At 39.0% G+C, this 13800-nt stretch overlaps 1 pseudogene; it reads right to left on the bottom strand.

The window, feature by feature from the left end:
• Window positions 1-1415, bottom strand: part of LOC138056123 (uncharacterized) — a 4419-nt pseudogene extending 3004 nt beyond the window's left edge.
• Between the last annotated feature and the right edge of the window lie 12385 nt (window positions 1416-13800).

The raw sequence follows: 13800 nt of genomic DNA on the forward strand, positions 1-13800 counted from the left end.
TTCCAGCTAACAATCAATATACCGGTCCCCTTCAGATTTTGTATTGACCACAGCACACTCTCCAACACAGCCTTTAATCTGACAGTTTTTCTCAAATAAATTGAGAATCTCCTGCACCTCCGAAATAATTCTCTCCTTCTGAAAATGTGATGCAAATTCATCAAGATCACTGTCCATGTTGCACACCTCTTTCATAACATCGTCTACTTTTTTCTGAAGCATTTCGGTATTATTCTGTAGAGTTTTTTCATCAGTTGTCACAGGAACATCTGGAATACCAAGAGTGGAGGTACAAGATTGAACAATCTGCTGCTGAGGTTGTATTTCAGGTTCAACGGCTGTAGCCATGATGGGGTTGGGGCTAAGGAAAGGAAAGGAAAGGAAAGGAACTTTATTTAAGTGTCTAGTCGTTCTAGCGCTGGAGCGCTAGTTGGTGACACTGTAAACTGAAATGTACAATGAAAGTAAATCAAGTCAAATGTTGGTTTTTGAGGAGAGGGGAAACCGGAGTACCCGGAGAAAACCTCTGGGTGCAGAGTAGAGAACCAAACAAACTCAACCAACATATGACGCCGTGTCCGGGAATCAAACCCGGGCCACATTGGTGGGAGGCGAGTGCTCTCACCACTGCGCCATCCTTGCACCCCAATGATTGAATACTATGCTGTTGCAGTATTATTTCAGGTTCAACCGCTGTAGCTACTGCAGTGCCATTTGCTTCAACTTCACCATGTTCAAGACAGATGTCTTTATAACTGAATGTACAGTGTGTCTCTGAGTTGATGGACTGACAAATTGGATCCTCCTCTTCTTCCTCCTCCCCACTGTCCGAGTAACTGCTAAAAATTGCACTCAAAGTTGCACTTAGGTCAGTGCTTTGGTCTTTCTCTGAGCTGAAAATAGTAAAAATTATATCACTGTTGACAAGTTCATAATATTGGACAATATTCTAAAAACTTTATTGTCTTAGCAGGGATCACCAACATTGTAAGAGCAGCTACATGTAAAACCTGTATTCAATGCATGGTTTTGCATGTATTGTTCTGGACAAGACTCCAAACTTCAATCCATCAATTGTTCAATAATTCAGTTGTAACTTATGATAAATTATTACATGTAGGACCAAATGTCGAATGCATCTCTTCCCCTTTTCAAGGACATGTATTATACGTTTAAGAAGCTACATAATGAAGTTTGTTTACATCCCAACTTTGCTCAATGAATGTACCATATGCTACACTTACAAAGATTGGCTGAATGGCACAAGTGACAGGTCTTCTTCTCTGATGTACATGTAGTCATCATCTGTCTCATCTTCAGATGGACCACTTTCACATGAACTGAATAAAATGACAGAAAAAGTCAAATTATTTCACCTAAAATTAATAGAAGAACCATGACAACAGAATACTGTAAAAGGCACATAAAGTTATTTAAAGACTAGTAATAACCAAAGGTTACGAAATGCGGGCGAGGACGATGCTTAGTGCTTTTGGGTTAATAAATCTGTATCAGTTGCAGTTGTAGTCAGTGGCGAATTGAGAAGTACAACGTTATACAGAGATGTTGCTGACGACCTTGCAGTAGTGCTTCATACACCTTACAAAATCAAGCCAACTTCCTCTTTGCACCATTCTGGACTGCCCTTTCTAAACTTTTTCCAAAAATGGCATGCACAAACAGTGGGCTCACCTTCAATTCATATACTGTAGATGTTGTAAAGAAAGACGGCAATGTTGAGAAAAATATCTATGAATACACACCTTTCATCACCCATACTACAGGTACATGTAGTTTCAGATTGCTCAGATTCTGAAAGAGGGCTGTCCTTGAAAGGATTTCCCTTCAGCGAAGCAAACAAAGGAAGAGGTTATGTTTCACATGGAGGTTTGCCTTGAGTCCTCTACTGGAGGACTGGCTACGGTAGAGCCAGTGACATCAACCACAATAGTACTAATAAAATATAGGAAAGTGGAGAACTACATGTAATAATTGTTATTCTTACTACCATAAAGAGCAAATACTGCCTGCTTGTTTTAGCCTTGAAAAAATAAGATCTTTTAGATAAAGTACCACCTAACACTTTCATATGAGGCAGAATGAAAAGCAAAAGTAGTACCATCACACAAAAATTACAGCATATACACTGTACAGACTGAATGGAAAAACAATTAAACTCTAACATATGTTAGGTTATGAACTACAAAACCAAAACTGAAGCTAAACCACAAGCAAAGAATACACATTTTAAAACACCAACATACCTTTCAGCAAGAGTGTGCCTTGCTTGTGAACATGTCTTTGGCAGAGGAGTAGACTCAAATAAAGGTCTCTTACCTGATGAAAAATAGTGAATCAATAGGTGAAGATCTTATGATGCTACACAAATGTATTTAGGGAGCGATTATAGAATTCAAGGCCATCACAGGGAAATCCATATGCAAATTCTCGAAAGCTTTTGAAGAACGAAAAACATAACAATAAGCACTTTCGTTATTCAATGATACAGAAAGAAGTGGCCCCGTAAACCTATATCTTTTGTGTATACATGCAGCTTTCAATGCGTCTAACAACAAACAAAATTGGCAACAAAATAATTCGACTTACACGGAATCGGACTAACATTGACAACATTCAATCCACGTTTCCTTTGTTGACCCGTTTGTCGATTATTATGGCTGATGGATTCCGATTGACTTGTCCCTTTTTGTCCTTCCCCTGGCACGATACCATGAAGCAGGGCCTCTGCAAATTCACAATTGGATTTATCTGTGAATCCTAGATTTTGTTTACGCTCATTCCACAACTTAATAAGTGTAGAAGTTGTAAGCCATACAACATGGCGACTTTCCTTACGTCGCGGACGTCCTCTGTTTGAACGTTTCATGTTAGTAAACAGCGAAGGTAAACAACCAAATATATGCAAAGTACAAACTATAAATTCTCAAACAACATCAGGGAGGCATCTACAGCAGCCTATCTCTGCGGATTGCAATGGTACAGTCCGATGATCGAAACAATCGGCAAAACCGTCTTATCTGTATTACAGAAAATGACGCTGGTACAGTGCTCGCCCGCAATGCATTTTGGTTAAGTGTGGTCCTTTAACTATCTTAGTCAGCAATGGTATTAAGTCGTAGAGACACCCCTTTAGAACTGTTGCAGGGATAGGATCAAGATCACATGACCTACATGCAAACTTGGAAATGAACTTCTCCAACTGCATCTCAGTTACAGGTGTGAACTGGCGGAATAAAATCTTACTGTGTTCGAGGCTCGCATAAGGGAAAGGGTCTTGTAGGTTAACTCTTCGGCGATCAAGATCTTCTCTTATTGTGCTTATCTTCTGCTCAAAAAAATCGGCGAATTTATTTGCAAGATCTACTGAAGAGTTACAGGGTGGGTAGCCCTTTTCAGCTCTGCCCTTAAGCAAGGTTTCTAGGGTACCAAACAATTCCCTTGGTTTTGAATCAAGTTCGGCTATAATATCTGTGTAATACATGTAGCTTGCTTTGGACGCCTGGATAAGCCTGTGAACTATTACACACTGTTGCGTGTAGATTTCCCTGTCTATTGTTAGTCTTGTTTTTCGCCAACGACGTTCCAGTCTTCTTCGTTTTACTTTCTGTTCTTGGATCTCAAGGGTAAACCAGGGTGACTTTGGGCGCAAGGTTACAGTCTTACTTTTGGGAGGAGCGTGGGCATCAAGTAGCGAACCTAACTTCATGTTGTATCTTTTGACCAAGTCATTTAGCGATATGGTGTCGTTGTCAATTAAATTCAAGTTCTTAATGTCCTTGCGAAAACTAGACAAGTCAATGTGGTTAAGGCTCCTGTAGATAATTTCTTTCTTCTCGAGAGGAGGTTTGGGTAAGAGTACTTTGCAACATATTGCATAATGATCAGATAGAGCGGGATCAATTACTGAAATGTGTCCAACAATGTTATATTCTGATCTGGTGATGATCAAATCTAGAATGTGGTTTCCTTTGTGTGTCTGTTGCTCTACGTGCTGAGCTTAGTCAAAGTTTTGTTGCAATTCCATGAATTTGCAAGCATATGTATTATTATGATCATCCATGTGAAAGTTGAAGTCACCAACTACCATAATATGTCCCTTTTCAGTAGCCAGTTGCTGAAGAATTGATCCAAACTTATCAAAAAACGGTTCACAGGTGGAGGCGGTGGTGGTCAATAGACAACTACAAGTCTGAAGGTTATAGAGCTGAACTTAATCACAGTATCAATGTATTCAAAACTTCTGAAACGCTTCGAGGGATTGACCTTTGTAAGAAGAGACTTCTTACACAGCACTGCAATGCCGCCGCCACGTTTTTCCCTTGAAACACACCAAAATACATAACCCTTACCGGTAGGTGTGAGGTTGCTTTTCACAGCTTCATCTATGTCACCAAGGAGGAGCCACATTTCTGTTAATGCCATGATATCAATCTTTTCCCTAATCACAAAGCCATTCAGGATGGTAGCCTTGTTTTTAATAGATCTAGTGTTCAGCAAACAAAATTCAATGGCCTTGCATGGTTTAAGCTTTAGGACTAGAGGAGCGCATGGAATGACAAGAAGGTTTCGATTTTGATTGTTTCTTGTAGCCTTGTTTCTCAAAACATGTCCCATGTGGTGTGGAGCTCGAAGTGAAATTGTTATAGGAATTGTGCCAGGCGTATTTGCACTTGCTGGTGCATGGTAGCAGGATCCCTGTGAATGTCTTTGTAAAAAGGTCATGTGTGATCCTGAATCCTGGGGGCCGTCCTGCACTTGTGATCCCAAAAGTTGCGTGTCGTTCCGCTCTTGTGATCTTGAATCCCCTGCATTGTCGCACCCTTGTGATCCCAAAACCTGCGCATCATCACGCTCAGAGCCTCAGCAGGTAGGCTTTTCCCTTGAAATTCCGAGATTGACCAGACATCTCCAAACACTCGCTGACAAAGGTTTAGGCTTGGAAGATATTACAGAAAAAAATCGCAGTAAAAAAAGAACGAGTGTACATTGGCTCCATCTCCAATGATAGTAGAGTCCAATTATGGAAGAATAAGATAACAAATCAATATATACTAGTAATAATCACAGATTACAAAGTGTGTTCGATGTTACATGGAGTGTTAGAGGGGGTTGTCATAGTAAAAAGAAAGATGGAGGAAAATATAGAGCAAGGAAAAATGAAATGAAGTCAAAATGATTTGTAGCACAGTTACAGTTCTTTTGAAAGAACAAATTTATTACCTAATTTTGCAAATATTCTTTATTAATAGGTGGCATTTAATACGTTTAGTATATCAGTGTAATAATTAACTGTATTTGATAGGAAATTTGTAACACAAGGGTAACATAACAGCATAACTGTAACGTTATAACTGTAAGCAACATGACAACTGAAACTAACACTACAACTGTGACCAAAATTACAACTTACTGCAACTCTGTCTTTGTTATCTGTTCTGTGAGCAGCAAACAACAAGCCCACGCTGGAGTGGTACACAATTCCGTCAGATTTCGATAAATGCTAAGCTTAAAGCGTTTAAATAACATCAAATACGAAAGGAATATTGAATATAGTACTTACCCAGCTTCAAAGTTCCACCGCAAAAAGGTAAATCCAATGTTGACTGCATCATCTTCAGGATTTGAAAATGACGCGAATACATTTTACTTCTAAGTTATACTGACGCTAAAAATGAAAATACACCAACCATGATTCTCTCTTTGTTATGCTAATTCTAGATGGATCAATCAACGTCAAGTATGTGGAAAATAGCGCCATTGTTAATATAAATATAGCGAGCGCATGGTTGCGCTTTCAATTTATGAATTTGCATATATTTCAAGCATGAAATTTGTGCGTCCACAAAGACCCCTTCTTAGCATTTTAGGACGTCCAAATGCAAAATATTGCGTCCCAGGACGCAATGACGCGCTCTGGATGCAATGCTGCTTCAATTTGACCATGGCAACTTCAATTTAACCACAGCAATTTCAATTTGATCACGGGCAATTTCAATTTTATCCTGGCAACTTTACTTTAACCACGGCAATTTTCAATTTTTGACCACGGCAATTTCAATTTGATTCATGGCTCAAGTTGTCTGGCAACACAGTCAGTGGAATTACAAATGTTCCCAAGGTACCTTGCGCAACTAACTTGGCATTAAAGATGGCGGACGGCGGGAAAGTCAAAGAAGTGAACAAAGCGCTTCTTGAGTCGTTGTTTTACAAGGGTCACGAGTATAGAGAAATGTTACACATCCTTAGAAGTCAGTACGGCTTTCCCATTCTTTTGGTTGTATGTTACTAGGTCCAAGAACTTGCCTGATGCCTGATAACATTGCAGCCAACTTGGATGCAGTTCGCGAGTATTGGGGTGGGTGAATTACACACTGACCTGGGCACAGAAAAGGCATTATGGCTGGGATACAATCCTTTTTTATGAGTGACCAAGATTCCCATAAATACGTGTCATCACCCCATAACCAATGGATTGTGGGGTGGTGGAGTAAAGGAAATGCAGGCCATCTTAATATGTCAGATCCTCTACAGAAGGAATGTTTGTGGTTCTGTTTTGCAGAGGTACTTCATATGGGGCTTAATGGAGTGAAGGATAATTGGAACACTTATTACATTTGAAAGTCGAGATTTGAGAAAGTCTCTGGAAGACCTGATTCTCTGTATGCAATGGGTTGATGACCTTATGGTTCCTGTTGAGTGCTGACGTGAATTATGCTTATTTTCATCTGGTGGAAGTCCGTAATGTTCACACCAATTACCACGAGTACTTTGAATATGTAGTAAATGAACTTGGACTTTCAAAACCTCGTGACTGGAAAGAGGCTTTTCCACTGTATCAAAAAATTACAGATGCAGCTGTCAATGGATATTAATGCAGGAGATATAGATACAATCTGCACATGAAATTGGATTTCTGCCAATATAGACATTTGATTTCACAGGGACCTTGTGTCAGAAAACAAGCTGAAAAGAGTAATTTTTGGTTGTGGAACAAATAATTCCCTGTTGCTTTTGATGTTGAAAAATGAAACTTACTTTTGTCAAGTTCATTTTGTAAGGTAGTATTACATTCTGGTACTTACCTGTAGTGTTGTGTTTACTGTATGGCAAATACTATGCTTCCTTTTTAGCTGTTATACTTAATTGTATCTTTTGACATCCTTTTAGAAATCAAGCAGATGAAATCACAACCAAAGCCATTAAAACAGTTCCAAATCTTTTGTTCAGTGTTTCAAACATAAAATACTCTTAACCATACAAGAAACTGTAATGACATCAATCCTGTTTTTATTGAGTCATATTCTTGTGTTTTTGAATATGAAATATAAAGATAACTTTCAACTATTAATCAATTTTCTCTACAAACAAAACAAAAGCATCCAGTTTCACTTTAAAGTGCTACTACGACGAAATAATGTGTACCATGTCACTGATCACATCAGTAAAAAATTCTTGAGCCAATGCACCGGTATCTATTCCTTGTTCTCCTAATCACTTGATCATAACTTTGCACTCTGGTGGCTTTCTCTTTCTTTCCCTCTGCCACAACTGAATGACAGGGATTAAGACTTATACCACGTCTAATGGTCAAAAGGAGATGAAGATCCTGATTGACTAGCTTTTCCAATTTCTTAACAGCTGTTGCAGGGTCAGTGATAGCAGAACACTTGGCAGGACTTGGGACAGGTTTAACTACTGAAGCTGAGGCTATTTCCAGATACGGTAGTCATCATGCTTTTCTGTAGAGCCAACGCTATCTCATGGTCATGTGTTAACTGGGCACTTGCATATTCTTCATCACTACACAAGTCAGCATCACCTTGTGAACTACCAATATTACCTGATGGAGTCAATTAACATTTTTAGACTCCCATCAATATTGCTACTACTACATTGTAATTCCTGATTGTTTTTGTTACAGAAACAAGTGTATTATAACTACTATTGTAATATTATTTTATCCAAGTATCTACTCTGTTAGGTCCCGACATGTGACTGTTCTATTTTCTTTAAGCTTCTTTTATTCCTGTTGTGTTGTTACTTCATTTTTTATGTACTTAACTTAAAGAAATATTAAATAATAATTAAAAAAATACCTGATGGCTCCCCACTTGTTCCAGGTTGATCCCACATAGGGTCTGGAATATGAATGGCATGGTTGACATCATCTTTGCCTTCTGTGCAGTTGTTTTGGGCAATTTTTTCATCAGCACACTCATGCATGAGAAAATCTGATTTAGCACATAAGTACAAGGTTATCCTCGTAAAGTCTTTCCCAAGCTCTTCCTGGTATCTTTCAAGAGTGAAAACTCTTTATTTGAACCAGGGAGAAATATCACCTTCTGGAAATCCTCTAGCAGCAGCATGTATTCTTCATCTTCAATATAGAAATCACTATTGAATGCCTTCCATTTACTAACAGCCTTTTGAAGTCTTTTGTATTGACCCTCAATGCCATTCGTTTTCCATGCTTCTTCTTGAGACAATCACATTTCTCACTCCAAGTAACTAGGCCAGTGTAAATAATAACCTCAGCACCCTTCTTTTGAGGGGTTCCATAGCACCTTTTCCTTTCCCTTTTGCTTTTTTTGTAACACTTTCCCTCTATTCCTGGCCTTTCATCCGTTTGTGGTATAAAGGATAAATTAATATGCCTTGATATGCTGGATTTTTCTGTTTAACCAGAGAAAGTTTTCATGCTACGTGCGATTTTCAAAAAACACCCAGGAACCTAACAAGCCTCACATATGATGAATATTGCTGACACAAGTTATTTTAAAAATACAAGCTAAAATCTTTATTATTTATACACCTTGAATCTTGATTACAGCGACGTGAAATGCCAACACAATGAATTCTGGAGGGAAAAGTTTGCTTTTCTAAAGCCCGCGCTGGCAAGAACATTGTGCAATGTCACGGCATGCAAACACCGAAAAAAAAACATATCTTCGGTTCTACCGTGCATAATTCGCTGATTCAAACGGTAAAACGCTCTCCATTAAAAGACAAGATCTTGATTCAAAGTAGGCAAGGCACAATGCCAAGCCAATTTTTTTTTAAAAAGTCTTTTTGGTGTTCATTTCAATATATATTTTTACTTTTTAATTTGTCTTAGTTACAAATGTATGTGGTTCCCTCAAACAAAAGCTCGAGTTGGGTGAGAAAAGAGACAAGGTTAAAATGCAAAAATTGGTGATTAAGGTTACATGACAATGATCAGTGGGAATGCTCTCAAAGGTTGAGTGACAATTACAAATAACGTATATGTACATGTACATTAGAACCTAAAACATTCTTGAACTAACTAAAGGAATACTTTATGCCTGAAACAAGAAAAAGGAGAACTCGACAAGCTGCCTTTCAAAGAAGATGGACTAAAACCATCAATTCTGCAGGTATCAATCAATCAATCAATAAACTTTATTTGCCCTCTAATTTACAGAGGATCGGAGCACTCAAGTGCTAATATCTTCGAGCCAAAGTATGTGGTACTGTTAGCATCGTCATTAGCAATTTTAATTAGTGCTTTACATTGAACAGAATTTAATTTTGTGCGTTATTCCGTACTAGACCATGGCAGTTGTACCGCCGAGACATATCAACATGATTTTAAACTGTTGCGTGTTTTCTCTGACTTGTACTTTGTTTCCTGCTTTCAAGGCTTACGTAGCCCTTAAACTTGAAATAATGATTTTAGAATTTCTCTATGTTGGGATAAAGCTCCAACAACAACAAAGGCAGCTTCTGGTAGTCTTGTTGAGGTCTGAATATAAAGCAAAAATGGCATAAAGTAAAATTTATAGACAGGATGGTTGTTGGGTCATTTGGCAGTGATGGGTATCCCGTCCAGAACAGCACCAAGTCACGCAAGACTTCCTGTCCCTTTTCATCATCTAATGGGTGAAACAGCACAAATTCTGTCAGAGAATGCAGAATGTATATGCACTTAAAAAATTATATTTACATAATAAAGATACCAGGACCTCTTACTAACAAGGTCAAGGGTCATACTGTAAATTCAAGTTTTGCCCCTTCAATACCCACAGTTTACCATTGGCCCCGAGGAAGTGAGGTTAGTAAGATATTTATAATCTCGAAATCTTCGAATCTGGAAGGAAGGGAAAACGACGAAAATGGCTCCCACTTTTTAGCAGGCCATACAATAGAATACAGCCCACTAAATTGACCAATCAAAGCACCCATTGTATCTAATAAATAAAATAACTAGCACACTGTTAATGGAATTTGTAACACTAGTGGATACTGGAGACATAATCAAAATGTTGTAAGCCTGTTATTTAGCTACATATTGAGACAGAGGAGCCCTGTACAAGTGTAATAAAATGGATTTAGATGTATTCTGTGTTCAAACCACGTGGCCCCAATCAAACCAGTGTTGATGTCTGGTCTCTGTATATGTAGCAACAAGCGATGGGATTATTTCTGCTCTCCCCTGGATGGGATGCCAGTGCATAACAAGGTTGCCCTCATTTGCCACCCCTGGGTGAAGAGAGGCACTGTGAGGGTTACGAGTGTTGCTCAAGAACACAACACAATGATTCTTGCAAGAGCTTGAACCCAGACCACTTTGAGTCCAGTGTTGCTCAAAACACCACCATGCCTCCCCAACAGATGTTTTAATTTTTTTTCAGAATTTTAAGTCAATATGCATGAGTATTTTAAGGAACACGCATCACCTCTGAAGAGCTCATTAATGTACTGTCTAAAGAAGTTCCCAGCACATTGGCACAGGGGATCTCTGCTTTCCTCATATTGCATCTGGGATATAATTTTCCCTTTATTGATGATTCCCATGTCCATGGGAAATACTCTCTGCTGTAGTTCAGGGTATCTCTCGAGCAAAGAAAGAAGACCCACGCCACATACGTTTACTCCATCCAAGCCCTGTCTTAGATCATCCAATGCTGGTATTCTTTTTGTCACGACCTCGTAAAGAAGAATGCATTCATATGCCAGATGCCTCCTATCTTCTGTGATGGTAACATGGGGAAAGCCAGCTGTCATTAGAAGTTCTGTCATGTCCTGTGGGCTGCCTGGTTCTGTAAATGCGAGCAATTGGTCTTTTCCACAATTAAGTAGCTGTTATCAAAAAGGAAATCACTGTCAGTCACAAATAAAGGACATTCCTTCTGGGGTCTCAATAAGAGTTTTGACATAGGGGTGTCAGTTCATAACATCCAGCTGGCAAATAGGGTTAGGGTCCCCAAGTACATTTGCTGAGATCTGTACATTTTCAATTTGCACAATCATTCTTTTTGCCCATGAAAATAACAAAATCCATATTAATAATATCTCTAATAATAATTTACAGTTAAGTACTACAGTACTGTGCAAAAAGAATGCAAACGAATTTCACGCTTCTCGGCACTTTTCGCTACTTTTCGACGAAATATAACGAAATTTTGGGTGAAACGAATTTTCATTCGAACTTCGTCGAAATTTCGAAACGCCTATTGTTTCAATCAAAACGAAAATTCGCAACGGCCGCGCGAATATTCGAGCGAAATTTCGTCCTGACATGGCGAAATTTCGTCCTGACAAAGCGAAATTTCGAGAGTGCTTATTGAACGTTAGCAAGCGCACATTTGCCTTTTACAGTACATTTAAGTTAACGTTAGAAAAAGGCCAGTCGAAGCCCTCATGACTGACCAAGCCGGGAATTTGTGAGAGTGGTCGCAACAAGAGCCGGTTGCTTATGTGAGCCGATTCTCGCAAGAGACTAAAATTAAAAACAATGGAGGGTGGTTGTCGCTTACCTAGAAAAGGTAGCATTCGATAAAATTATTTAAGCGGGCAGATTAATCATGGTAAAGGAAGCGTTTTTACAATCCCTTTCTAATTCAGTCAATGCGTGACATCTGGATTGCTTCTAAGAAACATGTCACGGAAATGTGCATTTTGGGCTTGACACTAGTTTTCCTCGATGCCTTATTATTTCTTAGTCGCCGCGAAATTTTTATGGTGTCTAGCCGCTGACCCTGACTTGTACCCGGTCAATGCAAAAATTCAACACCACTTTCTGTATTTTGCACGAGTTTGAAGCGCAGTGCGCAGATTGAATTGGTTGGACATTACAAAACATGCACTGGAAAACCAAAATACAAGACGATAAACCAGGTGGATAGCAATTAGTAAATTCCCAACGTATACTTGGCGTGCAAAGCCTATCTTTTTAGTAATCTTCCTAACTTCCAGTTTAAAAGAGCATGAATTCAGAAATTTGAGACCTTTGTTAGCGAACGTTTTGGCGACATTTGACAGCTGTGTGATGTGATGTGTGAAGTAACGTGAAGTCACACAGCGGTCAAACGCAAAAATCCATTGCCATTTCCGGTTTTGGCTGCCTTTGTTTAAGAACGTTTGCGGCACACACCTATTCAAATCCAGCAAATTGATTGCTAGGGATAACCCTGAGATGGACTCGCATCCCATCCAGAGTGGAGTAGAAATACTCCCGGTCGCGTCATGTTAAGGAAACTGGGATAAGCTCCGGCCTGATAGGCCAATTAGTTCGTATGCAAACTTCACCTAAACAGCCGGACCTCTATTAACTGGTCACCCTCCATTGATGAAGTAGTCACTTCCCAAAGTCCCGAATTATTTGTCAGTAAAATGCTGTATTCAATACCTCTTTTCAACAGACACCTCTATTAAGCGGCCAGAGCCACCTTTTCGCTGTTGCAAATACATATATTGTTTTTTTTACCTCCATTAAGCCGCCAGCAAATTATCTCTTCAAGCGAAATGGTGACAGATAATCAAGTGATAAGTTACGGTGTTAATAGAGGTTTGGGTTTCCAGCGCGTTGTTTTTATCACACCTTGTATGTCATTCTGCTCTGTGAATCATCATGTTTTTACCGCGAATTACCTCTGATTGTTTCGCAACATTCTGACACAAACTACATTACATTAACTCGGTTAAATGAAAACACACTTTTATGTTCATTTTATTATCGTATGCTTGAGACAAGAACAAGTTAAGGTTAGAAAAAGATAGTTTCCATGTTGCCTTTGGCTTTCGTACCAAGAAATTACAGCTGTAACTCCCATGCTGCCACAAAAGGAAAAACAAAATACAACAATGTTAAAATATGATATTAAACATTCCGTTTCACATTAATACATGCGATATTGTTTTTTTATTATATATATATTTTTTTGCAACCATTGTTCATGGGGTATGGTTGACATTATGACATATCTCCAAATCTGGATTTCTGGACTTTAACCTTCTTACACAATCAAGTGACACTTCTGTCTCACAAACGCAAATGTAGGCTAGTTTTGTGAGAGATTCTGCTATAAACATAAGAGCATGGTTGTCAACGAAGGCGTATGGTATAAGTAAGCCAGTCAGTAGTGGGTTGCTCTCCACAATTCGATAAATTTCCTCTCTCCCGAAAAAGTAGCCCTCTTGGCAGTCCAGTGTTCTTAATGTCTCACAATTTCCCACAATTGCTAATACCGAACTGCTAGTGAACCCATGGACATTTTCACGAGGAACAGATATGTATTCAAGTTTAGGTAAAGAAACGATGTGTGGAAGGCATTTATCACTTATGCACGTTCCGGCCAGGTGGAGCTCTGTTAACTCTTTGCTTGCATGAAGAATTTTCGACAAAGTTAAGTCCGTTACTGCTGTATTTGTTAAGTTCAGGACTCTTAACCTGTCCAGTCCAGCATTTAAGATACACGATCCATTTATGAAATGGCTAGAACACAAGTTGACTTCGGTCAGTCTCCTTGATGCCGTGAA

Source organism: Montipora capricornis, chromosome 7 (genome assembly GCF_036669925.1).
Source record: "Montipora capricornis isolate CH-2021 chromosome 7, ASM3666992v2, whole genome shotgun sequence".
Taxonomy (NCBI): Eukaryota; Metazoa; Cnidaria; class Anthozoa; order Scleractinia; family Acroporidae; genus Montipora; species Montipora capricornis.